This window comes from Ranitomeya variabilis, chromosome 8 (genome assembly GCF_051348905.1).
Source record: "Ranitomeya variabilis isolate aRanVar5 chromosome 8, aRanVar5.hap1, whole genome shotgun sequence".
NCBI classification, from domain to species: domain Eukaryota; kingdom Metazoa; phylum Chordata; class Amphibia; order Anura; family Dendrobatidae; genus Ranitomeya; species Ranitomeya variabilis.
Window position 1 is genome coordinate 25,431,005 of NC_135239.1, and position 26,000 is coordinate 25,457,004.

At 42.6% G+C, this 26,000-nt stretch overlaps 1 protein-coding gene and 1 long non-coding RNA gene across 4 annotated transcripts in view; one reads left to right on the forward strand and one right to left on the reverse strand.

The window, feature by feature from the left end:
- LOC143787307 (uncharacterized) overlaps positions 1–6,347 on the reverse strand; it is a 220,025-nt gene extending 213,678 nt beyond the window's left edge. The window contains exon 1 of the long non-coding RNA XR_013218321.1: positions 6,283–6,347. This is a non-coding gene — a long non-coding RNA (uncharacterized LOC143787307). The remainder of the gene's footprint in view (positions 1–6,282) is intronic.
- Positions 6,348–6,617: 270 nt separating this feature from the next.
- PTPRF (protein tyrosine phosphatase receptor type F) overlaps positions 6,618–26,000 on the forward strand; it is a 1,035,200-nt gene continuing 1,015,817 nt past the window's right edge. Inside the window, exon 1 of one of the 3 annotated variants that reach the window (XM_077275903.1) lies at positions 6,618–6,749. The gene's annotated coding sequence lies outside the window, so the exon portion shown is untranslated. The remainder of the gene's footprint in view (positions 6,750–26,000) is intronic. The other 2 variants (XM_077275904.1, XM_077275915.1) reach the window with 2 other exon arrangements.

The window sequence follows — 26,000 nt, forward strand, 5'->3', positions numbered from 1 at the left end:
CCCCTTCCCGCATGTTATACCACCTTACACAGGGACAAAGAGGAAGGTGCAGATGAAAGTGCAGGTTCCTTCATCAGGTGGGGGGGCATACTCGTTGGCGACGTCACTGGCACAGGGCCCCTCAGAGTACGCAAAAGTGTCGCTGCTGGTGGGAGGCGCCCCCGCCATGCAAACACACCGCCGTACTTTGAGGGGCCCTGTGCCAGTGGCAATGCGAACGAGTGGGCCCCCCCCTGCTTGCTCAGGATCACAGCACTTGCAACGTTTAAATACTTACCTTTCCCTGCAACACCGCCGTGACGTAGTCCGCATTTCCTGGGCCCACGAAAAACTTGAGCCAGCCCTACTCCCCCCACAACTTTCCCCCAATTCCCTATGCCCAACTATTATTATACAGTTAATTAAGATTGGCAAGCTTCAGAAACAAGAATGGATGTTTTTGGCATTAAAATGGGCACTGTAGGTGTTTTCCTGGCCTCCACTCACTGCCGACTATGCTTCCCCATTGACTTGCATTGGGTTTCGTGTTTCGGTCGATCCCCGACTTTTAGCGATAATCGGCCGACTGCACTCGACTCGACTCTGGACAAAATCGGGTTTCCCAAAACCCTACTCGATCTTAAAAAAATGAAAGTCGCTCAACCCTAGTAACCAGGGTAAACATCGGGTTACTAAGCGCGGCCCTGCGCTTAGCAACCCGATGTTTACCCTGGTTACCCGGGGACCTCGGCATCGTTGGTCGCTGGAGAGCGGTCTGTGTGACAGCTCTCCAGCGACCAAACAGCGACGCTGCAGCGATCGGCATCGTTGTCTGTATCGCTGCAGCGTCGCTTCGTGTGAAGGTACCTTAAAACTTTGATAATCTTCTTGTAGCCTTCACTTTTCTCACATTTTTCTTCCATGTGGTGCCACTGCTGACAGCATGAAAAGGGAAGGGGATTTCTTTGTTAAGTAATGTCCTTTTTATAATCACCTGTCTGCTGGACACCAGTATAATAAATAACTAGACTTACCTGTGGGTGAATTCTTGATCCTTAGAATTTTATTAGTCTAAACTAGAGTTCTCAAACTCAGTCGGGTAAATGGGCTGCACATAGAAAAAAAATGGAATATGAAAGGCTGCGATCTTTGCGGGAGAAGATTACATTTTCAATTATACCATTATTTTTCTACATGACTTTTTGATCATCATCCATTTTATTATTTTTACTGGCGTTTATCATATGGGTTGTGGTACAGGTCTTCTGTTTTACTTTAATTTTTACATAAAACAGCATTTTTAGTGGCCAAATATTATTCCATTAGTTTTTCAGTCTTCATTTTACTTTTTTTTATGTTTTACTTTTTATGACCCCCAATGGGTCCCATACAGTAATATATTTTTACAACTAGCCCCATATAGTAATATTCTGGCCCCCAACCTGTAATAATGTCCCTAATCCTGAAATTATGTCCCCATTCCTGTAATAATGTCCCCTGTTTTGTAATAATATCCCCAATCCTGTAATTATATTTCTTAGTCTATACTAATGTCCCTAATAATGCAATAATGTCCCGTCCTGTTATAAGGTCCCTCACTCTGTAATAATGTCCCCAATCCTGTAATAATGTCCTGAATCCTGTAATAATATCTCCAAGCATGCAATAATGTCCCCGTTATGTAATAATGTCCCCTGTCTTGTAATAATGTCCCCAATCCTGTAATAAAGTCTACAATTCTGCAATAATGTTTCCCAGCCTGTAATAAAGTCCCTTGTCCTCTTATAATGTCCCTCACCTTGTAATAATGTCCCCAACCCTGAAATAATGTTCCCAATCCTGTAATAATATTCTCAAGCATGTCATAAAGTCCTCTGTTATGTAGTAATGTCCCCTGCGTTGTAATAATGTCCCTAATCCTGTAATGAAGTCCCTCGCCCTGTAATAAAGTCCACAATTCTGTAATAATTATTCTCATCCTGTAATAATGTCCCCTGTCCTATCCAAGAAAAGTGAAGGTAGTGGGCACCAACAACAATGTATACTGGGATCTACCTAAAGCATACTGAATTAGACATGAAGAAAAACAAGAAAAAGAATTATGAATATGCAGGGATCACCGTAATAAAAAACAACAACAAATTACTTTAATAAATATTAAATTCAACATGCACAAATCGACCAAACATTAAAAACATTAACTGCCAGGGAGATGGTTTGCACGTTAATGATCAGGCCAATTTTTACAATTATGACCACTGTCACCTTATGTGGTTATAACTATGGAACACTTCAACGGATTCTGGTGATTCCAAGATTGTTTTTTGTCGAGACATATTGTACTTCACGATAGTAGTAAAATTTCTTCTATATGACTTGCATTTATTTGTGAACAAAACAAAAATGTGAAAATTGTGAAAATTTTGCAATTTTTTAACTTTGAATTTTCATGTCTTTTTAATCATACAGATATATCACACAAAATAGTTAATAAGTAATATTTCCCACATGTCTACTTTACATCAGCACAATTTTGGAACCAACATTTTTTTTGTTAGGAAGTTATGAGTTAAAAGTTCACCAGCAATTTTTCCTTTCTCCCACCAAATTTACAAAACCATTTAGGGACCACATCACATTTGAAGTCACTTAGAGGGGTCTATGTGACATTAAACACTCAAAAGTGACACCTTTCTAAAAACTGCACACCTCAGGCTGTGTGCACACGTAGCAGATTTTTCGCGGTTTTTCGCTATAAAAACACTATAAAACCGCGAAAAAACCCTCACATTAAGCATCCTATTTAATGGAATGCAATCCGCATTTTTTGTGCACATGCTGCATTTTTTTCCTGAGCGGAATCGCATTCCAGAAAAGAACGCAGCATGTTCATTAAATTTCGTGGGGATTCCGCACACCTAGGAATGCATTGATCTGCTTACTTCCCGCATGGGGCTATGCCCACCATGCGGGAAGTAAGCAGATCATGTGCGGTCGGTACCCAGGGTGGAGGAGAGGAGACTCTCCTCCACGGATGGGGCACCATATAATTGTTAAAAAAATATATAATTAAAATAAAAAATCGTGATATACTCACCCTCTGATGGCCCCGGAGTCCTCCCGCCTCTCAGCGGTGCACGTGGCCGCTTCCGTTCCTATAGATGGTGTGTGTGAAGGACCTGCGATGACGTCGCGGTCACTTGACCGCGACGTCATCGAAGGCCCTGCACACACACCATCTATAGGAACGGAAGCCGCTGAGGAGATCGGCTGTTTGCGGAAGGTGAGTATAACAGTTTTTTAATTTTTTTTATTATTTTTAACATTCTATCTTTTACTATTGATGCTGCATAGGCTGCATCAATAGTAAAAAGTTCATCACACTTGTCAAACACTATGTTTGACAAGTGTGACCAACCTGTCAATCAGTTTTCCAAGCGATGCTACAGATCGCTTGCAAAACGCTAGTTTTCTGCGGGAATATGCATGCCAATTCCGCATGCGATATACCCGCGGCAGGAGTTGCAGAATTGCTGCGGAAATTTCCGTGGCAATTCTGCAACGTGTGCACTTAGCCTCAAGGTGCTCAAAACCACATTCAGTAAGTTTATTAACCCTTCAGGTGCTTCACAGTAATTTTGCAATTTGTTTGAAAAAAATGATCATTTAACTTTTTTTCACAACAAATTTATTTCAGATCCAATTTTTTTCTTATTTTGACAAGGGTAACAGGAAAAAAATGGACCCCAACATTTGTAATTTCTCCTGAGCATGGTGATACCCCATATGAAGGAGAAAACCACTGTTTGGGCACACGGCAGAGCTCGGAAGGGAAGAGCACCATTTTACTTTTTGAATGTAAAATTTCCTGGAATCATTAGCAGACATCATATCTCATTTGAAGGCCCCCTGATGTGCCTAAACATTGTAAACCCCCACAAGTGACCCCATTATAGAAACTAGACCCCACCAGAATTGTATTTAGATGTGTGTTGAGCACCTCGATCCCCCAGGTGCTCCACAGAAGTTTATACTGTTGAAAATAATAAAAACAAATTTTCCTCACAAAAATGTTATTTTAGCCCCAAATTTTGCATTTTCATAAGGGTAACAGGAGAATCTGCACCATACAATTTGTTGTGCAATTTCTTCTGAATACGTCGATGCCCCATATATTGGGGAATACTACTTTTGAGGCACAGTGAAGAGCTCAGAAGGAAAGAGGCGCCATACTGGAGTTCAGATTTTGCTGGAATGGTTTGAGGGTGCCGTGCCACATTGGCAGAGACCCTAAAGTGCCAGAACAACAGATACCCCCTACATGTGAACTAATTTTACAAACTACACTCCTCAATGAATTGAGGGGACAACATATTCTGGGAGGGGCTGCATTATACCCTATGAGTGGACTACATTATATTCTATGGAAGGGCTGCATTATATTCTGGAGGGGGCTACATTATATTCTATGAAGGGGCTGCATTATATTCTATGACGTGGGCTACATTATATTCTATGAGGGGGCTGCGTTATACTATATGAGGGCTGCAGTATATTTTATGAGGGGGCTGCATTATACTATATAAGGGCTGCATTATACCCTATGAGGAGACTACATTATATTCTATGGGGGGCTGCATTATATTCTGTGAGGGGGCTACATTATATTCTATGAAGGGGCTGCATTATATTTTATGAGGAGTGCTACATTATATTCTATGGAAGGGCTGCATTATATTCTGGAGGGGGCTACATTATATTCTATGAAGGGGCTGCATTATATTCTATGACGTGGGCTACATTATATTCTATGAGGGGGCTGCGTTATACTATATGAGGGCTGCATTATATTTTATGAGGGGGCTGCATTATACTATATGAGGGCTGCATTATACCCTATGAGGGGACTACATTATATTCTATGGGGGGCTGCATTATATTCTGTGAGGGGGCTACATTATATTCTATGAAGGGGCTGCATTATATTTTATGAGGAGTGCTACATTATATTCTATGAGGGGGCTGCATTATACTATATGAGGGCTACATTATATTCTGAGGGGGCTGCATTATACTATATGAGGGCTACATTATATTCTATGAGGGGGCTGCGTTATACTATATGAGGGCTGCATTATATTTTATGAGGGGGCTGCATTATACTATATAAGGGCTGCATTATACCCTATGAGGGGACTACATTATATTCTATGGGGGGCTGCATTATATTCTGTGAGGGGGCTACATTATATTCTATGAAGGGGCTGCATTATATTTTATGAGGAGTGCTACATTATATTCTATGGAAGGGCTGCATTATATTCTGGAGGGGGCTACATTATATTCTATGAAGGGGCTGCATTATATTCTATGACGTGGGCTACATTATATTCTATGAGGGGGCTGCGTTATACTATATGAGGGCTGCATTATATTTTATGAGGGGGCTGCATTATACTATATGAGGGCTGCATTATACCCTATGAGGGGACTACATTATATTCTATGGGGGGGCTGCATTATATTCTGTGAGGGGGCTACATTATATTCTATGAAGGGGCTGCATTATATTTTATGAGGGGGGCTATATTATATTCTATGAAGGGGCTGCATTATATTTTATGAGGGGGGCTACATTATATTCTATGAAGGGGCTGCATTATATTTTATGAGGGGGACTACATTATATTCTATGAAGGGGCTGCATTATATTTTAGGAGGGGGCTGCATTATATTCTATGAGGGGGCTGCATTATACTATACGAGGGCTACATTATATTCTATGAGGGGGCTACCCCAACCCCTGTTACATAATTAAGGAGTGTACTCCCTTATATTATACCCTGATATTAGCGTGTTTTACCGCACAATTGGTGGTCCTGTATTTATTTCTATGTAGCTACATAGTGGGCCCCAAAAATGATTTTCTCTGGTGGGCCCAAGGTGCTACATACACACAAATCTATCTATTCCCATGGTGTCTGCCATGTTTTCTTTTCAGGTTCATGCAGACCGTGTGACAAATGGCTGCTCATACACTCGGCGTCGGCGCTTTTTCTACGGTCGGTAAAACATCTCATTATGCATTTTAGTAAATGATCTCTTTATTAACCCCCGACCCATCCATAACCTCTTTACTGGGAAACGTTAAAGACAGAATCTGGTAATTACTAAGATGGATAAATAATTAAAGAAATGACCAGGAAGAGGCGATCTATATAACCAGTTAATGGACATTGGAGTTAAAGATTTATTTATTTTTTCTTACAGACATATTCCGATTTTTTTTTTTTTTTTTTTTACCTCAGAAGAAGAAGCCACAGGTGAGTGACTGCGGCGACAAATGGGTGCGCGCTCCCGCCTCCGCCCGCGCACACAGCTGCAGGGGCGCGCGCTTTCAGAACAAGTTACCTCAGAAATTGTCGGGAACCCGCCTCTGAGGCGACTCCGGCTCTCGCTTTGGCTGGTGGTTGATGTCAGGCCGGGGACGAGCAGAAGAAAGAACGAGAGAGATAGAGAACAGAGCTCGTCTCCCGGTAATGTCGACGGGGACGCGCAGAGAGAGATAAAAAGAAAAAAAAAAAAGAGCTCGTCTCTGGGCAATGGCGGCGGTGGCGCGCTGCGCGAGCACGTCTCTCAGAGTGAGAGTGTGAAGGGGAGCTGAGAGAAGCGGCAGCCGGAGCTGTGGTGGGAGCTTATAAAATATATATATGTTGAAAAAGAAGAAGAAGGAGGAGAAGAGCAGCCCCCAGGACTGGAGCCCGCAGAGGGTAAGTGCAGCTCGGTACAATGATCCGTCCTGTGTGGTAGAAGCCGAGGTGGCATCTCCTCATACTCCAGAATCAGCCAGCGATACAGGCGCTGACATCCTGCTGATGGACGGAGAAGTGCTGAATATGACAGGACCACCTCACAGCACCCACCTGCACGTCTCTATGAGGTGCAAGCCCCCCAGAAATGCCACCCAGCTGTTCTTAGTAAGCCCCCAAACTACCCACTACCTGCAAAAGGAGCCTGTGCCCCCCATCCATGCCACATTGTGCCCCCATTAATATGCAATGCCTCAATCTGAGCAGAGCCCCCAATACTAATCCAGTGCCCCAACCATGCCAAATTGTGCCCCCATTAATATGCAATGCCTCTATCTGAGCAGAGCCACCAATAATAATCCAGTGCCCCCCCAAACTATGTCCAATGCCACATTGTGCCCCTGTTAACATGCAGTGCCTCAATCTGACCAGTGCCCGCAATACTAATCCAGTGACCCCCAACCTTGTCCAATGCCACATTGTGCCCCATTAACCCGTAATGCCTCATTCTGACTAGAGCCCCCAATACAAATCCAGTGCCCCAAATCCTGCCCAATAAAAGTGTGCCCCCATTAACATGCAATGCGCTAATCTCACCAGAGCCCCCAATACTAATCCAGTGCCCCCCAAACCATGCCCAATGCAACATTGTGCCCCCCATTAATATTCAATGCCTCAATCTGAGCAGCGCCTCCAATACTAATTCAGTGCCTGCCAAACCATGCCCAATACCACATTATGCCCCAATTAACATGCACTGCCCCAATCTGAACAGCACCTCCAATACTAATCCCGTGCCTGCCAAACCATGCCCAGTACCACGTTGTGCCCCATTAACATGCAATGCCTCAATTTGAACATAGTCTTCAATAAAAATACAGTGCCCTCAAATCTGAGCAGAGCTCCCATTGGATTAGTATCAATGCCCCCCAAAACATGCCCAGTGACACATTGTGCCCCCAATAATATGCAATGCCTCAATCTGAGCAGAGCCCCAATATTAATCTAGTGTTCCCAAGCCAAGCATACCCAGTGCCACAGTGTGCCCCCCAATAATGTGCAATGCCTTAATCTGACCAGAGCCCCCAGTAGTAATCCAGTGCCTTCAACCATACCCAATGGCACATTGTGCCACCATTGACATGCAATGCATCAATCTGAAAACACACAGCCACTAATACTAATCTAGTGCCCCCAATGCCACAGTGTGCCCCTCCTACAATAATATGCAGTTCCTCAATCTGAGCAGAGCCCCCAACACTAATCCAGTGGCACATTGTGCTCTCCAATATTATGCAATGCCTTAATCTGACTAGAGCCCCCAATACTAATCCAATGCACCCCAAACCATGACCAGTGTCACATTGTGCCCCCCAATTATGCAATGTTTCAATCTGACCAGTGCCCCAATACTAATCCAGTGCCCAACAACCATACCCAATACAACATTATGCCCCTAATAATATGCAATGCCTGCATATAACCAGTGCCCTCAAACCATAAGCCCCCAATAATTCCTCAATATAACCAGTGCCCTCAAACCGTACACCCCCAATAGATCCTCAATATAATCAGTGCCCCCAAAACCATGCTGAACACAGCATTGTGCTTCACAATAATATGCAATGCCTCAATATGGCTAGTGCCCCCCAAACCGCTCCCAATGCCACACTGTGCCCCTCACTAACATTCAATTCCTCAATCTCACTAGTGCCACAATTCTAGTCCAGTGTCCCCCAAACCATATCCCCCATTAACATTCATTGCTTCCCAAAATGTGTTCATGTGTTCCACTACCCCTAGTACTATTCACTGTGTCCAATGATGCCCAGTACCACCAGTGCTGCCCATTGCCCCAAGTATCGCTCAGTGTTTGACACTACTGCTCACTGTCCTTATTATTTCCCAGTAAGCCCTAAATTTTAATCTGATTTTCCTGTAATACCATTACATCCCCTCTTCCTTTGCCAGCCCGGTACCCCCCGCTCTTCTTTGCTTTTGTGCATCGTCTCTCTAACCAGCTAATTAGTTTTCATCCAGATTTACAGCCAGCTCATCCACACTACATTTAGCTGCTGGCTGAATAATTACCAACCTGGTGCCTACTTCCATCGCTTTCGTTTCCCCCTTTTATCAACACAAGCTTAGTATTAACCCCCACAGAACCCCAATCAGTCCATTGTCGAGGGCTTGTGGTCTGCATGCTTCCTGCAGTTTAGCACTAAATGCCCACCTCGCTTTGTATACCAGCCCACATACATGCCTATTTAATTCTGTGCCCGTAAAGCAGCGTTCTGGATGGACAATTATAATGCTATGCTTTCCTGTGAATGCCTTATACATATGGATTATGCCCCCCAGGATGTTATTACAGAAAGTCACTGCAACCTTTACTTTGTAATGTACATTTGCAGCTTAGGTCATTCCCTGTAATGGTTTAATATGCTGGATATTCAGATGCGTGGGGGGCAGCAAAGTGTTAACAGCTTCCACACAGGTAGAGTAATACATTGTACATTGCATATCAATAGGGCTTTGTTTGCAATCTCTCTTATAATAACCCTACAGCCCTTACTTTCATCATGTATTTTTCTCCCTCTGCTTCAATTGTTAAAAATTCCCACTATGCAGATCTATATTTGGTTTATAAGGGTTGTCTGCAAGCAAAGGAATGACCCTTTTAAATGCACAGTGTCCCCTATGGATAAAGGTTGCAACCCGTATTAGCTATAGCACAGCTATCCTCTAGGTAGTCATTATACCTGGCAGTGTGTAATTTCATTTGTTCAGGATTATTTGTGTTGTGTTCACCTCGCACCCCCCCCCCTCCTTGCCGTCCAACTCATTGATTGCTCTGATCAATACATCTTCATTAATTGCAATGATTCTCATGTAAGTTATTAAGATCCTACGATTGGAGTGTTGGGAGCAGCCTTTTGTTAGAGAATTCATCTGGACTGTGGAAGTTGGGAATTTATTTCTGCCTGTGGTTTAAGAGATACATTGTAGCGAATCCTTCCCAGTACTAAGAGATGATACAGAGTTGATTCTTTGACTTGAAGAGGTAACAAACCCTATACAAGGAGATTTTTGCTGCATAAGAAATATTTTTGTGAAACTACGAGCTTTTGTGGCATCATGGAAAATAGAAAGTTGAATGTGACAGTTACCTCACAGGGTTAAACATATCTTCTGATATGTACAGAGACATGATATCCGAAATCTAATAACCACAGCTATAGTCGATAGAAATAATTGGAGCTCACCATGTGTACAGCGCAATGGTATGACAACATTTGTAATAAACAAGTAGGATATCCTGGCACCTCATCTGAGTCAATTGGTTCATGAAGCTGCCACCTGTGCAACAGGAGACATCAAGTCGTCATGTACCGTAGTCGAATTGTACACGTTTTCCCAATTTGTGATGTGAGATTACTGCCTGGAACTGCAGCAATTCCATTCAAAGGGCCAGAAGATCCAATGACATCACCTTGTTGCAATCCACTGCGCTGGGTAGCCCAATCATTGTCTAATTTTTAATTCATAAGCATTTAGAATAACATGTGATAATAATTCAGACAATTGACACCACGTATATATCTAAGTGCATGTGAAATGTATTACAATAAGACCTATTGATCAGCTTGGTCCCTCTGGCTGTCGGGAGTGCTGAAAGGGTTAAAATAATTGACCAAAAATGGAGCCCTTTATGCAAGGAAATGTTAAATGTCCCATCAGTCTAAGGATAGAAGGGTCTGAATGAAGATATGTAGCATTATTCATAAGGAGATCATTCTTTCCTCTATCTTCCCAGTGGTGGAAACACAAAATAGATGAGGTCTCAAGCCGCCTGCTGCATTAGTGCCTTCATTAATGATGACTCTGAGGTCTTCATTGTATATTAGTTATCCCGAGTTCAGAGCTGTTAAGTGAACTGTTCTGCATTAAAAGGACTTTATGGGGGGAGGAAGAGGTGATGGAAAGTGCAAAGAGTGTTAACTGTTGTATTTATGTCAGATGTGTGATCTGTTCTTTGCAAGGATTTTAAGCATGAAATAGATGGAAATAACCTGCTTTCCAAACCTGAAGAGAATGCATTTTTTCTAAAATCTGGTCAGTGCTTATACCTGGTGATTTTTTCTTTTTCTTTTTTTTTTTTTTTTTAGGGCAAAGGCTTGCCAAATGATTAAACCATAGTAGGATGTGCAAGACAGATCACAATCGTTATTAAATTCATTGGATGCAAATAATATTTGTCTACCCCTGAACTGTGCTTTGAGCTTTTGCAATATTTCTTCCATTCTGTCAAGAATGTGCTGTCAAGGCCTTCAGCTCGTTAGTGTGAGCGTCTTTGTGTTCAAGCAGTTGCCAAACTGTTTAATGCATTAAGACTATGTATTGTTAAACTATCGGAGGCACATCTCATTATAATGAGACGAGTCGGTAATGCACATCTGTATTCGAGCAGCGACAAATATTGCGCATACTGCTTAGAATGCAACAATGAAAATAATTGCTGCTCTCAAGAATCAGCCTGTTGATTTGACAGGGAAGGAGGCATTTAACGTTCATCTTATCTGAATCTGCAGTGTAATGGCTTGTGAGGAGGGTGATCTCCTGAAGCTGAGTTTGGTGTGCTGAATCCAAGAAGTATCAATAGATTCATCCTTAATTGAATTCTTTCTTTCAAAAGGTTACTGGACAGCACAAGTTATGATGTATCAGTCTGGGTATCGATCATATATAGAGCGTGTTTCTTACTAAGGGATCATTTAAATAAATGTATAAAACATCTGTGTGTTGTCCGTATGCTAAACAGGTAGCATACGGAAAGCACAAGCACTAATGCAAGTCAATGTGCTAGTTTACATGAACGTTTTTAACATGTGGACTGTTGGCATGATTTGAAGGATTGGGGATCTGAAGCCACAAAGTGACTGTAGCCTAAGGCCTTTTCCAGTTGTCAGTGATTTTTCTCAATACGCAAAAAAGCCGTACATATTTTAAAGCCCAGCTGATGGGAAGTAATTCCACTCAGCCACCGAAAATAACAGGATAGAGTGGTGCAACAATGTCTTCTAATTTCTCAATGTCATGCTAGATGGAGCCATCTATTATTTATGTATCATTGTCCCCAATGGGGAACTCAATCTAAATTCCCTATTAATACGTTTGTAGAATGTAGGAGGAAATCCAGGTAAGCACGGGGAGAATATGCAAACTCCTTGCTGATGTTTTCTATGGTGGGATTTGAACCCAAGACACCAGCACTGCAAACAACAGTGCTAGCATCTGAGCCAGCCCATCTCAATATACACATGCTTACATGTCATTGATGGTTAAGTTCAGCACAGGTATGTTTGATGATTCTGAACTTCCCAAGCTAAGCCTGCCTTCTGTTTGCATCAGAATGAAAATTGCAGCAGTCCTCTGCCACTATGGTATTTTCTCTTCTTACTTGTATTGCCCCTTACCCCTTCACGATCTATGATGTACAGGTACATTATACTTAGATACCTTTGATGAGCCCACATCTTCTCTGGCACATGACAGCTGATTTGATCGGCTGGCATGTGCCCCTAAGAGCTGCAGGTGGAATCTCGATCCACCCGCAGATGTTAACATATAAAATATTGCTGTCAATCTCTGACAGCGGCATTTAACATGCGCGCGACGGAAGCGCGTCACTAATCCCGTCCATGGGAGTGGAGAACAGTGAATATTCATTCTCTTTAATATCGGGCACACGTGATTGCCCGGCGCTAAGGCTGCTTTCACACATCAGGTTTTTGCTGTCAGGCGCAATCCAGCGAATTTTGAAAGAAACGGATCCAGCGAATGATGCCGCCGGATTCGTTTTTTTCTCATAGACTTGTATTAGTGCCGGATGTCCCCACTTTTCGTCCGTTTCGGCAAAAATTTTCGGTCCGGCGGCCGGAAACAACGCACAGAGGAACTTTTTTTTGTCTGCTAAAAAAACGGACAGCGACGGATCCGGCGCCATACGGCGTTTGCTAGAATGGAAGCCTATGGTGCCGGATCCATCAAATGACAGAATCCGGCGACGGATTCTGTTTTTTTAAACTGAGCATGCTCCAACTTTTTTAGAGTATGTTCAGTAGCGTTTTCCGGTCCTGGTCTCCCTCTCTCTCCAGAATCATACCCTTAGCATCCAGTGCCATATCAGCTAGTCGGATCTGGTGAAAAAACGGATCCGTCGCATCAGTTTTTCACAATTTTCAACGGATCCGTTTTTTAAAAAATTAATCGGATTCAGCCTGACGGCAAAAACCTGATGTGTGAAAGCAGCCTAAGGCTAAAGCCCCCGTCTCACTAAGCGAGATCACTAGCGAGATCGCTGCTGTCACAAGTTTTGTGACGCAACAGCGACCTCAGTAGCGATCTCGCTATGTGTGACACGTAGCAGCGACCAGGCCCCTGCTGTGAGATCGCTGGTCGTGTCGGAATGGCCTGGACCTTTTTTTGATCGTTGAGGTCCCGCTGGGTAGCACACATCGCTGTGTTTGACACCTTACCAACGACCTCGTTGACGACTCAGACACTGAATCGTCATAATAGCTCCCATGTGACATCGTTGTACAGGTCGCTACAGGTCGCTGGTGAGATGTCAAACAGTGAGATCGCAGCAGCGATCGTTGGAAGATCTCACTGTTTGACATCTCACCAGCGACCACATAGCAACGCAGCAACGATCCCTGACAGGTCGTATCGTTGTCGGGATCGCTTTAGCGTCGCTAAGTGAGACGGGGCCTTAACACTGTGCCAGCTATTAAAGATAAATGAATATTCATTGCTCCCCACTCCTATAATCCCTCCCACCTCTCGGCGCCAGCTTCAATGCATAGAGATGGGAGGGACTATGTGTGTGGGGAGCAGTGAACATTCATTTTCTTTTAACAGCAGGCACAATGTTAGCTGCAGCAGCCGGTTCCTGCCTCCTGTGACTTGTTTCTCCACCACTGCTGCTCCTCTCCCATCCTCAGCCACAGGGGACATATACGGTATATATATATAAGGTACATCCGGACTATAAGACGCACCCCCCTACACACTTTACTCCAAAATTTTGGAGGCAAAAGGTACGTCTTATAATCCGAAAAATACAGTATATATACTACTAAAAAAAATTCAGTGAACAGTAAGGGTTATGCCTAACATTGCGGTTCTGATATGGTCAAAAAATGTGTACAGTTGACTGCTTTGGTAGTGCAGTTTTTAGATTACTCACATGTAACGAGGTCAATTTATTCATCATGGAACAGCTGTGGTAATGACTTTGCTAAATTACATGCTATCAAAACCTGTATTTTCAACCTGTACATGCAAAAACTACATGCTTTCAACTACTCACATTTTTTTACTGCATTCACCAAGCATCTCAGTATTACCCCAAATCAATTAAACTTAAAGAGATGTCACTCTGTCCAATAAGCATAAGGGGTTGTTAATCAATTTCACCTCATTTGGTACAAATGAAAGTGGCAGCAAATGTAGTGCAGAGGCAAAAGCAATACAACTCCCAAAAAGGGAATTTTTTGTTGTTGGAGGCCACATACAATTAATATCTCTTTACTTTCTCTTCTTGACTCATTGTTCTATCATTTTGTATTTTGCTAATATCCTTTGCACTACTGGTAGGATGAAGACCTTTAGCCCATTTAGGTTGCACAGGTTGTGAATAAGGATGTTTGGGCGCTTCTTTCACAGGATCCTTGACCCAATTTGGGATAAGAGGGTTATATAGCCAAAGATTCAAGTATCTCTGATGTTGTATCAGATGATATTTTATTGACTATGTGCAGCAATACAAAATTTTATAAAAGACAAAAACTTATTAAAAAAACACAACGCGTTTCATCAGGTGTATGATAAAATGATTTTGTGAGCAATTTATACCCCATTTTCATTACAAATGGGTGTGGTTATACCAACTGAGGAACCAATCACTATTAATCAAACGCTTCAGCATTTAGAATACGTATATTATAACTTCATCCCCAAAGAAAGAATGTTGTAAACCCACATTATATGACATAACATCACCCCTCCTTCACATATTCCAGGATTAAAACAACATGTCTGTAAAATTTAGACAATCACCCATGTTCATACGTTTTCACAAAAAAAAAACAACCCCGCACCTGTACATATGTCTGATTAAATACCTCTCTCCTCTTGGTGCAAGCAGTGAACTAGAAGAACTGCAGGCACTAATGACAATAAAGAAAAAATTCCACCTGGAGGGAATTTTTTTTCTGTGAGAGGAAAATCATCTCCATGTTATATATTACAGACGGACAGCACACCAGTGGGTTATGATCACCCTTCTTTGCAAACTTTTCACAGTGTTGTGCCTCCTTTCACAACCATACCAGGTGAGCAAGATTTAAATTGTTCTTATCTCACCAAGTAAAGGCTGAGTCACACATAACGATATCGGTAATGATATCGTTGCAACGTCACGCTTTTGGTGACGTAGCAACGATCCCGCTAACGATCTCGTTATGTGTGACAGCGACCAACGATCAGGCCCCTGCTGGGAGATCGTTGGTCGTTGGGGAATGATCAGGACCATTTTTTGGTCGCTGATCACCCGCTGTCATCGCTGGATCGGCGTGTGTGACGCCGATCCAGCGATGTGTTCACTTGTAACCAGGGTAAATATCGGGTTACTAAGCGCAGGGCCGCGCTTAGTAACCCGATATTTACCCTGGTTACCATTGTAAAAGTAAAAAAAAAAACAGTACATACTCACATTCTGATGTCTGTCACGTCCCCCGGCGTCCACAGGGTTAAAACTGCTTTCGGCAAGAGCGCTGCTTAATGCACGCGCTCCAGCTGAGAGCTTCCCTGCACTGACTGTGTCAGCGCCGGCCGTAAAGCAGAGCACAGCGGTGACGTCACCGCTGTTACTGCCGGCGCTGAAACCCTGTGGACGCCGGCGGGGGACGTGACAGACATCAGAATGTGAGTATGTAGTGTTTTTTTTTTTTACTTTTACAATGGTAACCAGGGTAAATATCGGGTTACTAAGCGCGGCCCTGCACTTAGTAACCCGATGTTTACCCTGGTTACCCGGGTGCTGCAGGGGGACTTCGGCATCGTTGAAGACAGTTTCAACAATGCCGAAGTCGTTCCCCTGATCGTTGGTCGCTGGAGAGAGCTGTCTGACAGCTCCCCAGCGACTACACAACGACTTACCAACGATCACGGCCAGGTCGTATCGCTGGTCGTGATCGTTGGTAAGTCGTTTAGTGTAAAGGTACCTTAAGATTCACCCATCTACTGCACTTAGATAGCGCTGTCCCTCTCTTTCACCTCATCCTCTCTTTCCCAGGACTCTCATTGCACAAGTTGTACAACTCCTCCAGGATGGCACATCCATACGTACTATCGGAAGTTTTTTTATCAACCAGCACAGTCTCCGCATACAGCCGATACAGGATAAGGGTTATTGCATGAGAATCGGATAGGTCCAGAGAAGCAACTGGGACAAGTATCTGCCCTTTGTTTAAGGAGCAACATGAGGATAACTGCAGTAGCCCTACAAAATGACCTCCAGTGAGCTACTGGTGTGAGTCTAACCAAACTATCAGAAACGGATTCAATGGCGGTGGAATGAGGACCTGACATCTTGTAGAAGAACCTGTGCTCACAGCTGAGCATAGTTTAGCTCGATTGGAATTCATGAGCGAGCACCATAATTAGCACCCAGTTCTCTATACAAATTAGAGTAGATTCACACTGATCACATATGACGACTTTGCAAATGTCATGCTGTTTGCAGCATCATCCATCATGTTTGGTTTGGTAGTGGGTCATTTATTGGTTTTGGATGTAAATTATTGAAGGGTCACACAACTGTCCACGTGATTGCCTATGCAACATTTTATTTGTCATTGACCCACCTTATGCTGGTGCACTGGGCCATTTGGTTGCTACTCATAGAGGACAATGCCTGGTTTCCTGTAGCCATAGTGTGTAGGCAGTTCCAGGATGACAAATGCATTGATGCCATTGACTGGCCCCCTCTTAGCCTAGATCTAAATCTAATGGAGAACCTCTGAGACAATATGTGTCAGTGTACCAGGTGGTGCTGCCAAGTAGCTCCACAGAAGGTCCACAAGCTCACTGATATGATCCATGTCTGGGATCAAACACCATCCATGTCTCATGAGTAGCATGGCCAGACGTCTGGGGTGCATACTGACTCACTTTGCGAGATGCAGTAAATAAATTTGCACAAATTGGATCTGCATATGATTTTACATTTTTTAAAATATATTTTTAGGAGGATTTGGAATCCAGCCCTCAATTAGTTATGTTTGTTTTCTATTGACAATTGTTATGTTATTTTGTTCTCAACAAATTATACAATTTGTCAGAAAAGGTTTTAAACTCATATATTTTATTCAAAGTGATCGGATATGTACGGTAAGTGTAAATATATACTTTTTGCATTGGCCAACTATATATGAAAGCGCACCAGACTGCTTTCCTATACAGTAAAAAAGTTATCCTGCTACCTACATGCCAGGTGGATGGGGAAAAAGGCACTGTTTTAGCATCTATCAAGCCTGTATGGATTTATAGGCATGTCAAATTTACACAGCACATGCTGTGCACAAACGTTCTTTTCACCAATTAGGTGTGTACATGTAATATGCTTTTTGACGTATACGGTGTATATACGGTACTTTTTTTTACACATAGTTGCTAAAAGTGAATGGACCTGTATTGATTTGTATGAACTTTTGCAGTGAGTAAATCTGCCATATAATTTTATTTTACCTATTTTTTATCTGTAATTTGCTGTATGAAAGTTATTGATTCCAGTGGTGGCAGTATTGCTCTTTCTGCAGATTTTTCTTTATTCTGTGTTGACATGCAGGGTTTCTATTTGTGCTGTTTAGATTTACTATAGCAATGGCAATTTGGGGATTCTGCTCTCTTCCTATCCCAGCTCATTCCCTGTAGGAATATACCCACCATGTATCACCTTGCAATGTTTTAATGTTTAATATTCAGCAAATTGGGATCTGTTGTGTCTTGTATAGTTTTCACATATTTTTCTCAATTTAACTTCTCTGATATGAGGATTATAAAAGACATGGTTCATCCATGTGTAGTTTTGTATGATTAAAAGTGCATTCAGAGATGCATTTGTAATTCTCATAACTGCTCTTGAAACCTAACATGTTGATCCAAAGGAAGGCAAAAAAAACATGAGGCTAATGCTAATTGTTCTGACTCCACATATGGCAATAAGACTAGTTACCTGGATCAACATCCCATCACAGAATCTAATACATATTTGGATCGTACTGCAAGATATAAAGAGTAAAGATATAAGAGTAAACATTGTTTTTTTGTTGTTTTTTTCCTACAAATTATTATAATTATTTATTTATATAGGACCATTAATTTCATGGTGCTGTACATGAGACGGGGTTACATCAAAATTCAAATATCACTTACAGTAAACAAACTAACAATGACAGACTGGTACAGAGGGGAGAGGACCCTGCCCTTGCGGGCTTACATTCTACAGGATTATGGGGAAGGAGACAGTAGGTTGAGGGTTGCAGTAGCTCCTATGGTGTTGAGGTGGTTGTGTGGTCATTACAGGTTGTAAGCTTCTTTGAAGAGGTGGGTTTTCAGGTTTCTTTTGAAGGATCCAAATGTGGTGGATAACCAGACATGTTGGGGCACAGAATTCCAGAGGATGGGGGATATTCTGGAGAAATCTTGGAGGCGATTGGGTGAGGAGCGAATAAGCATGGAGGAGAGCAGGAGGTCTTGGGAGGACCGGAGATTACGTGAGGGAAGATATTGAGAGATTAGTTTGGAAATATACGGAGGAGAAAGGTTATGGATGGCTTTGTAGGTCAGTGTTAGTAGTTTAAACTGGATACGCTGGGAAATTGGGAGCCAGTGAAGGAATTTGCAAAGAGGGGAAGAAGGAGTGTAGCGAGGAGAGAGATTAATTAGTCGGGCAACAGAGTTAAGGATGGACTGGAGGGATACAAGAGTGTTAGAAGGTAGGCCACAGAGGAGGATGTTGCAGTAGTCGAGGTGGGAGATGATTAGGGCATGCACAAGCATTTTGATAGAGTGAGGGTTGAGGAAAGGACGGATTCTGGAAATATTTTTGAGCTGGAGGCGACAGATTGTACACGTGACAAAGAAATAAACATTGTAATATTTCTTGTGAGAGATTTCGGCTTTGTTCTCCTCCTAGACTGATATTTAATACTAAATAATAAAAGTCACCTGTTAAATCTGTCTTAGGGTGAATAAAGATATCCCAATTACTGAGAGTTGGTGCTCATGAAGTTCTATGAAGAACTGTAACTAATGTTTCAGGAAAATATGTCTGTCTGCCTCTAGCTCCTCCCGTCATAGAATCTAATACGCACCAACTATCATCTCTTCATTTACTAACGGCAAAATCTGTCTTCACAGACTTTACCCATGAATTGAAAGAGAAATATAAATCCAAAAGGAGAAAGACAATTTCTCTGATAAAATATTTTACAAAGTTGCTTATTTTCACTGGTATTATTTGATTATAAAATAAAAATTAACATGATGGTTAATTCTCTAAGAAATTATAGAGGGTTGTATGACAGAAGGGTTGTAAACTGTAAAATTATGTTCAAAATTGAATTGAACTGGGTTGAATTTAAGTGTGTTTATAGTCCAGAGACGGTATTTACCATAGAAATTTTCCAGTAGTCTGGCAGTTAAATAACATTTCATGTAGCACATTATAGACATTCAGGTACATTTATCTAGTGTCACCAAAGTGTTGATTGAATGAATATTGCAAGAAGAAAAATTAAGTGATGACATGAAGGCTTGTCGTTCAGCACAAACTATTCATACAGATATAATTGAAAACGTTTCAGTAAGGACCGTTTCACATGTCCTGATATTTCCGGTACTGGAAAAAAATTCTCAAGGTGATCTTCTGTGAAGACACTGAGCTTGAACTGCGGCGATCTCATCACTGGCTTTTTCCCACTGCTGAGGTTACCACAGTTCAGCCCTTCTTGGAATGCAGCCTCATTGACTGGAGGTAACCTCAATGATGTCACCAGCTTGAAAATTATTAATCCCCAGACATAGATTACGGTGTGGGACAGAACGACAGAGAGGTGAGGGATATTGTTATTTTTTTATTTTTTGCTTTATTACAAGAGACGAGGACTTCAGTGGAATTAGGCGTTAGGTGAGTATAACTGTGTTTGTTATTTTTAAATAAAAATGGAAAACTGTGTTTTTTATTTCTAATAAAGAACTTTATTCTGGCTGCGTCTTTATTTACCATATATTTATAGGATTAGTAATGGAGAGGTGTCTTTTAGACACCTCTCCATTACTAATCCTTGGGCTTGATGTCACCCGGCAATAGGTGAACCCCACTTGTCACAGCTACATAGGGCAAGTGGGAAGAGGCGGCTAAGCGCCAGAATTGGCGCATCTTATAGATGCACCTTTTCTGGGCAACTGTGGGCTGCTATTTTTAGGCTGGGGGGGCCTATATCAATGGCCCCTTACCAGCCTGAGAATACCAGCTGTCAGCTATAGCAAGGCTGGTTGTCAAAAATGGGGGAGACACCACACCATTTCTTAAATTATTTAAATAATTAAAAAAACAGTGTGGGAACTCCTCTATTCTTGAAAACCAGCCTTGCTGAAGCTGACAGCTGAGGGTTGCAGCCTCCAGCTGTAAGTTTTTTGCCTGGCTGGTTATAGAAAATAGAGGGGAACCCATGCCGGGTTTTACATTTATTTATTGCGCAAGCAACAGATGAGTACTCCCATCAGCCGCTCCTGCTGTCACTGTTATTAGCGGCAGCAGGTGTAGGCTGATAGGAGTAATAGTCCCATCAGCCTTCGCCTTTTGTCATTGTGATCACCTGAATACAACTCTCATCATTCTCCTTTGCTTGCGTTGATTGCCAGCAGAGCAGGGGAGAATGATGAGAGTCGTCTTCAGCACCCGACGCCGGGGAACAGCGCATGTCACACAGATGACATCTATGTGTGTTCTCCATGTGCATGTGCGCAGGACATTTTGCCGTCCGTGCTGATGGTAAAAAACGGACATGTCAGCACCTTTTGCCCACGGACACACGGTCCGTGGAAACACGCTGACATGTGCACAGACCCATTCACTTGAATGGGTATACGTGCGTCAGTGTCTCCAGTATGTGTGAAAAACTGTCACCACACGTACCGGAGACACAGACATGTGAAAGAGCCCTAAGTACGTATTCTTAAATGCTCATTGTACTTTCAGATAATGAGGCTGATTTAACAAGCTACATAGTCCATAATTCCAGCTGAATTTGCACAAAAATTGTCTTTCGTGCCTTGCACGACATTTATTAAGCGTTTTTCAACATATCCAGCAAGGTGATGTGACTTATCCTAAAAATACATGGCATAAATTCCAAAGCTATGGACCTATATTACTCTGTGATTTGATGTACTTGGTGGACCAAAGTAAGCAAACTAGTAGAATGTGTAGACATATACTAGACAGTTAAAAGGTGCACCAAAATTGGAGCATTTTACGACTGTCTCTGAGTTTGTACAGTTTAAAAATTAGAGAAGATTAATAATCTAGTGCAAATGTGATCTCGTTTGGGAGATATTGGGTCTAATTCATCAAAAAGTTTATGTCAGAAAACTGTCGTAAAACATATTGAAAAGTCACAAAATGTTAGTGCAACATGAAGTTGCGCAGATATTTTGCGACTTTTGCCGTATTCACTCCAGATGTGGCAAGGTTCACCAAAGTAGGTGGAGTATGGATGGGGTGTGATTTGGCCAATCCATTAAACGTTACGACGTAACTTGCCCCAGAAATGTTGAAATGTTAGTTACTCCAGTCCTTGACTAGAGTAGCATTTCTGGCAAGGCTTTCACCACTGAGAGGATGCACCAAATTAATTACCGCAAGTGCTATGTATCTCTTAATGAATTTGGCGCATCATAGTCCCCTACATTAAGACTGTCGTGTACATTTCAGTCTTATTCAATCGCCCCCATAGTTCTAAAAGCACAATCTGCAAGTCACTTTTTTAAAAGTTTTGTCTTGTTATTGAAAACCATCACTCCAAAATGCTAGTTGTCTTCCTTCAGTCTAACTTTCTTTCCACGGGCAGGTGTCGAGAATACTTGCAAAAATAAACTTATAGTGCACTTTAACACTTGAGTAAAAGGGAATACTTTATTATAGATCAATTAAAAACATAGTGCACACAGGCTGTTACTCAAGAAGTTGACTTCTTTACTGATTCGTTTCAAACACTCCAGTTCTTACTTATGGCAGGAGGAAGAATAAAAGTACTTCATGCCATAGCATAGCAAAAACCAGTGTTTGAAATGTGATGACCACACTCCTTATGGTCACAGCCTTGTTACCAACATGTTTTTAATGGATTAATAATAAAGTATGCACTTTTATTAAAGTCCACTATAAGTTTAATTTTGACAGCATATTGTACCTGTCGGCCAACAGGAGACTCTTCACTCAAAGAGAATAATAGTGGATATTGATATGAGGTCAGACTGAATTTTTGTTTTTATCTACTATATAATTGTCTAAGGGTCACTTCCATCTGTCTGTCCTTCTGTCTGTCTGTCTGTAACGGTTATTCATTCACTGATTGGTCTCGGCAGCTGCCTGTCATGGCTGCAGCGACCAATCAGCGACGCGCACAGTCCGGAAGAAAATGGCGGCTACTTACTCCCCGCAGTGCCCGCACTCACTGCCCGACGCCCGCATACACCCCTCCAGTCTGCCCTCACACAGGGTTAATGGCAGCGGTAACGGACCACGTTATGCCACGGTGTAATGCACTCCGTTGCCGCTGCTATTAACCCTGTGTGACCAACTTTTTACTATTCATGCTGCCTATGCGGCATGAATAGTAAAACGATCTAATGTTAAAAATAATTAAAAAAAAATAAAAAAATCGTTAGATACTCACAGTCTGTCGGCCCCCTGAACGACAACAGGCCTTTCCCGCTCCTCCCGACACTCCATGCTGCAATCTCGCGAGATGATGACGTAGCGGTTTCGCGAGACCGCTATGTCATCATCTCGCGAGACCGCAATGCACTCTTGGGACCGGAGCGGGCGAGGAGCATCGCTTGGATCCGGAGGCTCCGGAAGGTGAGTATATAACTATTTTTTATTTTATTTCTTTGTTTTTTTACAGGGATATGATGCCCGCATTGCTATATACTGCGTGGGCTGGGCAATATACTACATGGGCTGGGCAATACACTACATGGGCTGTGCAATATACTACATGGGCTGTGCTATATACTACGTGGGCTGCTCAATATACTACGTGAGCTGTGCAATGTACTGCGTGGGCTGCGCAATGTACTGCGTGGGCTGCGCAATGTACTGCGTGGGCTGCGCAATGTACTGCGTGGGCTGCGCAATGTACTGCGTGGGCTGCGCAATGTACTGCGTGGGCTGCGCAATGTACTACGCATACATATTCTAGAATACCCGATACGTTAGAATCGGGCCACCATCTAGTACTATATATGCAGGCTTGGACTGGCCCACTGGAGAACAGAAGAATCCCCTCTGGTGGTCTCTGTGCAAGACTGGACCACGACCCTCTTATATGGAACTTTTCAGCCTTTTCCCACATATCATGCTTCAAACATAAAGATAGCAAATGTTAATTTTTGGTGAAGAATCAAGTGGAACACAATTGTGAAGTTGAACAAAATTTATTGGTTATTTTAAATTTTTGTGGAAATTCAAAAACTGAAAAGTGGGGCGTGCAATATTATTCGGCCCCTTTACTTTCAGTGCAGCATACTCACTCCAGAAGTTAATTGTGGATCTCTGAATGATCCAATGTTGTCCTAAATGCCTAATGATGATAAATATAGTCCACCTGTGCATAATCAAGTCTCCGTATAATTGCACCTGCTCTGTGATAGTCTCAGGGTTCTGTTTGAAGCACAGAAAGCATCATGAAGACCAAGGAACACAACAAGCAGGTCCGTGATACTGTTGTGGAGAAGTTTAAAGCAAGATTTGGATGCAAAATGATTTCCAAAACTTTAAACATCCCAAGGAGCACTGTGCAAGCGATCATATTGAAAAGGCCGTCCCTCTAACCTTTCATCTCAAGGAGAAGACTGATCAGAGATGCAGCCAAGAGGCCCATGATCACTCTGGATGAACTGCAGAGAACTACAGCTGAGGTGGGACAGCCTGTCCATAGGACAACAATCAGTCGTACGCTGCACAAATCTGGCCTTTAAGGAAGAGTGGCAAGAAGAAAGCCATTTCTCAAAGATATCCATAAAAAGTGTTGTTTAAAGTTTGCAACAAGCCACCTGGAAGACACACCAAACATGTGGAAGAAGGTGCTCTGTTCAGATGAAACCAAAATCGAACTTTTTGGCAACAATGCCAAGCGATATGTTTGGCGTAAAGGCAACACAGCTCATCACACTGAACACACCATCCCCACTGTCAAACATGGTGGTGGCAGCATCATGGTTTGGGCCTGCTTTTTTTCAGCAGGGACAGGGAAGATGGTTAAAATAGATCGGTAGATGGATGGAGCCAAATACAGGACCATTCTTGAAGAAATCCTGTTGGAGTCTGCAAAAGACCTGAGACTGGGACAGAGATTTGTCTTCCAACAAGACAATGATCCCAAACATAAAGCAAAATTCACAATGGAATGGTTCACAAATAAACGTATCCAGGTGTTAGAATAGCCAAGTCAAAGTCCAGACCTCAATCCAATCGAGAATCTGTGGAAAGAGCTGAAAACTGCTGTTCACAAATGATCTCCATCAAACCTCACTGAGCTCGAGCTGTTTGCCAAGGAAGAATGGGCAAGAATTTCAGTCTCTCGATGTACAAAACTGATAGAGACATACCCCAAGCGACTTGCAGCTGTAATCGCAGCAAAAGGTGGCGCAACAAAGTATTAAGTTAAAGGACCGAACAATATTGCACACCCCACTTTTCCGTTTTTGAATTTCCACAAATATTTAAAATAACCAAAAAATTTAATTCAACTTCACAATTGGGTTCCACTTGTTGTTGATTCTTCACCAAAAATTTACATTTGGTATCTTTATGTTTGAAGCATGATATGTGAGAAAAGGTTGAAAAGTTCCAGGGGGCCGAATACTTTCTCAAGGCACTGTATCACTATGTACATACAGCAGCATCTTATTCATTTAACTAGATGGAGGCCTATCGCATCGGGAGGTGGTAATGTCACGATGGGGGCAGGCTTTCCAGCGTTGAGAATCTCTCCCCCCATGTGCTCACTCACCTATCCACTCTCTCTTTCCCCATGTGCTGACTTCTCCCATCTGTGCTCTCTTCTTTTACCTGTCTACCCCATGTGCTATGCGCTCCTCCTGTACAAAGATGGTGGCGGTCAGTGAATCATTCGGCTGATCCCGGCGGCGTGTCCACGACAGTGTTTCGCTGGTGGTACCACACAAGAGGCTACGTATGGCGTATACAGTGTTTGTGTGTGTGGTGCGTATGGCATATACAGTGTGTGTGTGGTGCGTACGGCGTATACAGTGTGTGTGTGTGGTGTGACGGTGTTCCGCTGGTGGTACCGCACAAGAGGCTGGTACCACCAGCAGTTTCCATATTGAGACACCCATCGCTTGGGTGTCCCAATATGAAGGTCAGTGAACTTCCGCCGCTTGGAATTCTGGGATCCGGACTCATCTGGACGGAACATTATGTGAAGACATTACAAGTTAAGTATATATATCCTGTAGAATGTAAGCCCGCAAGGGCAGGGTCCTCTTCCCGCTGTATCAGTCTGTCATTGTTAGTTTTGTTTACTGTAAGTGATATTTGTATTTTGATGTAACCCCTTCTCATGTACAGCACAATGGAATTAATGGTGCTATATAAATAAATAATAATAATTAAGACAATCTGTGGGCAGCACTGTGGCTCAGTAGCCTTGCAGTGCTGAGGTCCTGGGTTCAAATTCCACCAAGGACAACATCTGAAATTAGTTTGTATGTTCTCCCCGTGTTTGCGTGGGTTTTCTCCGGATTCCTCCCACATTCCAAAGACATACTGATAGGGAATTTAGATTGTGAACCCCAATGGGGACAGTGCCGACAATGTATTTAAAGCGCTGT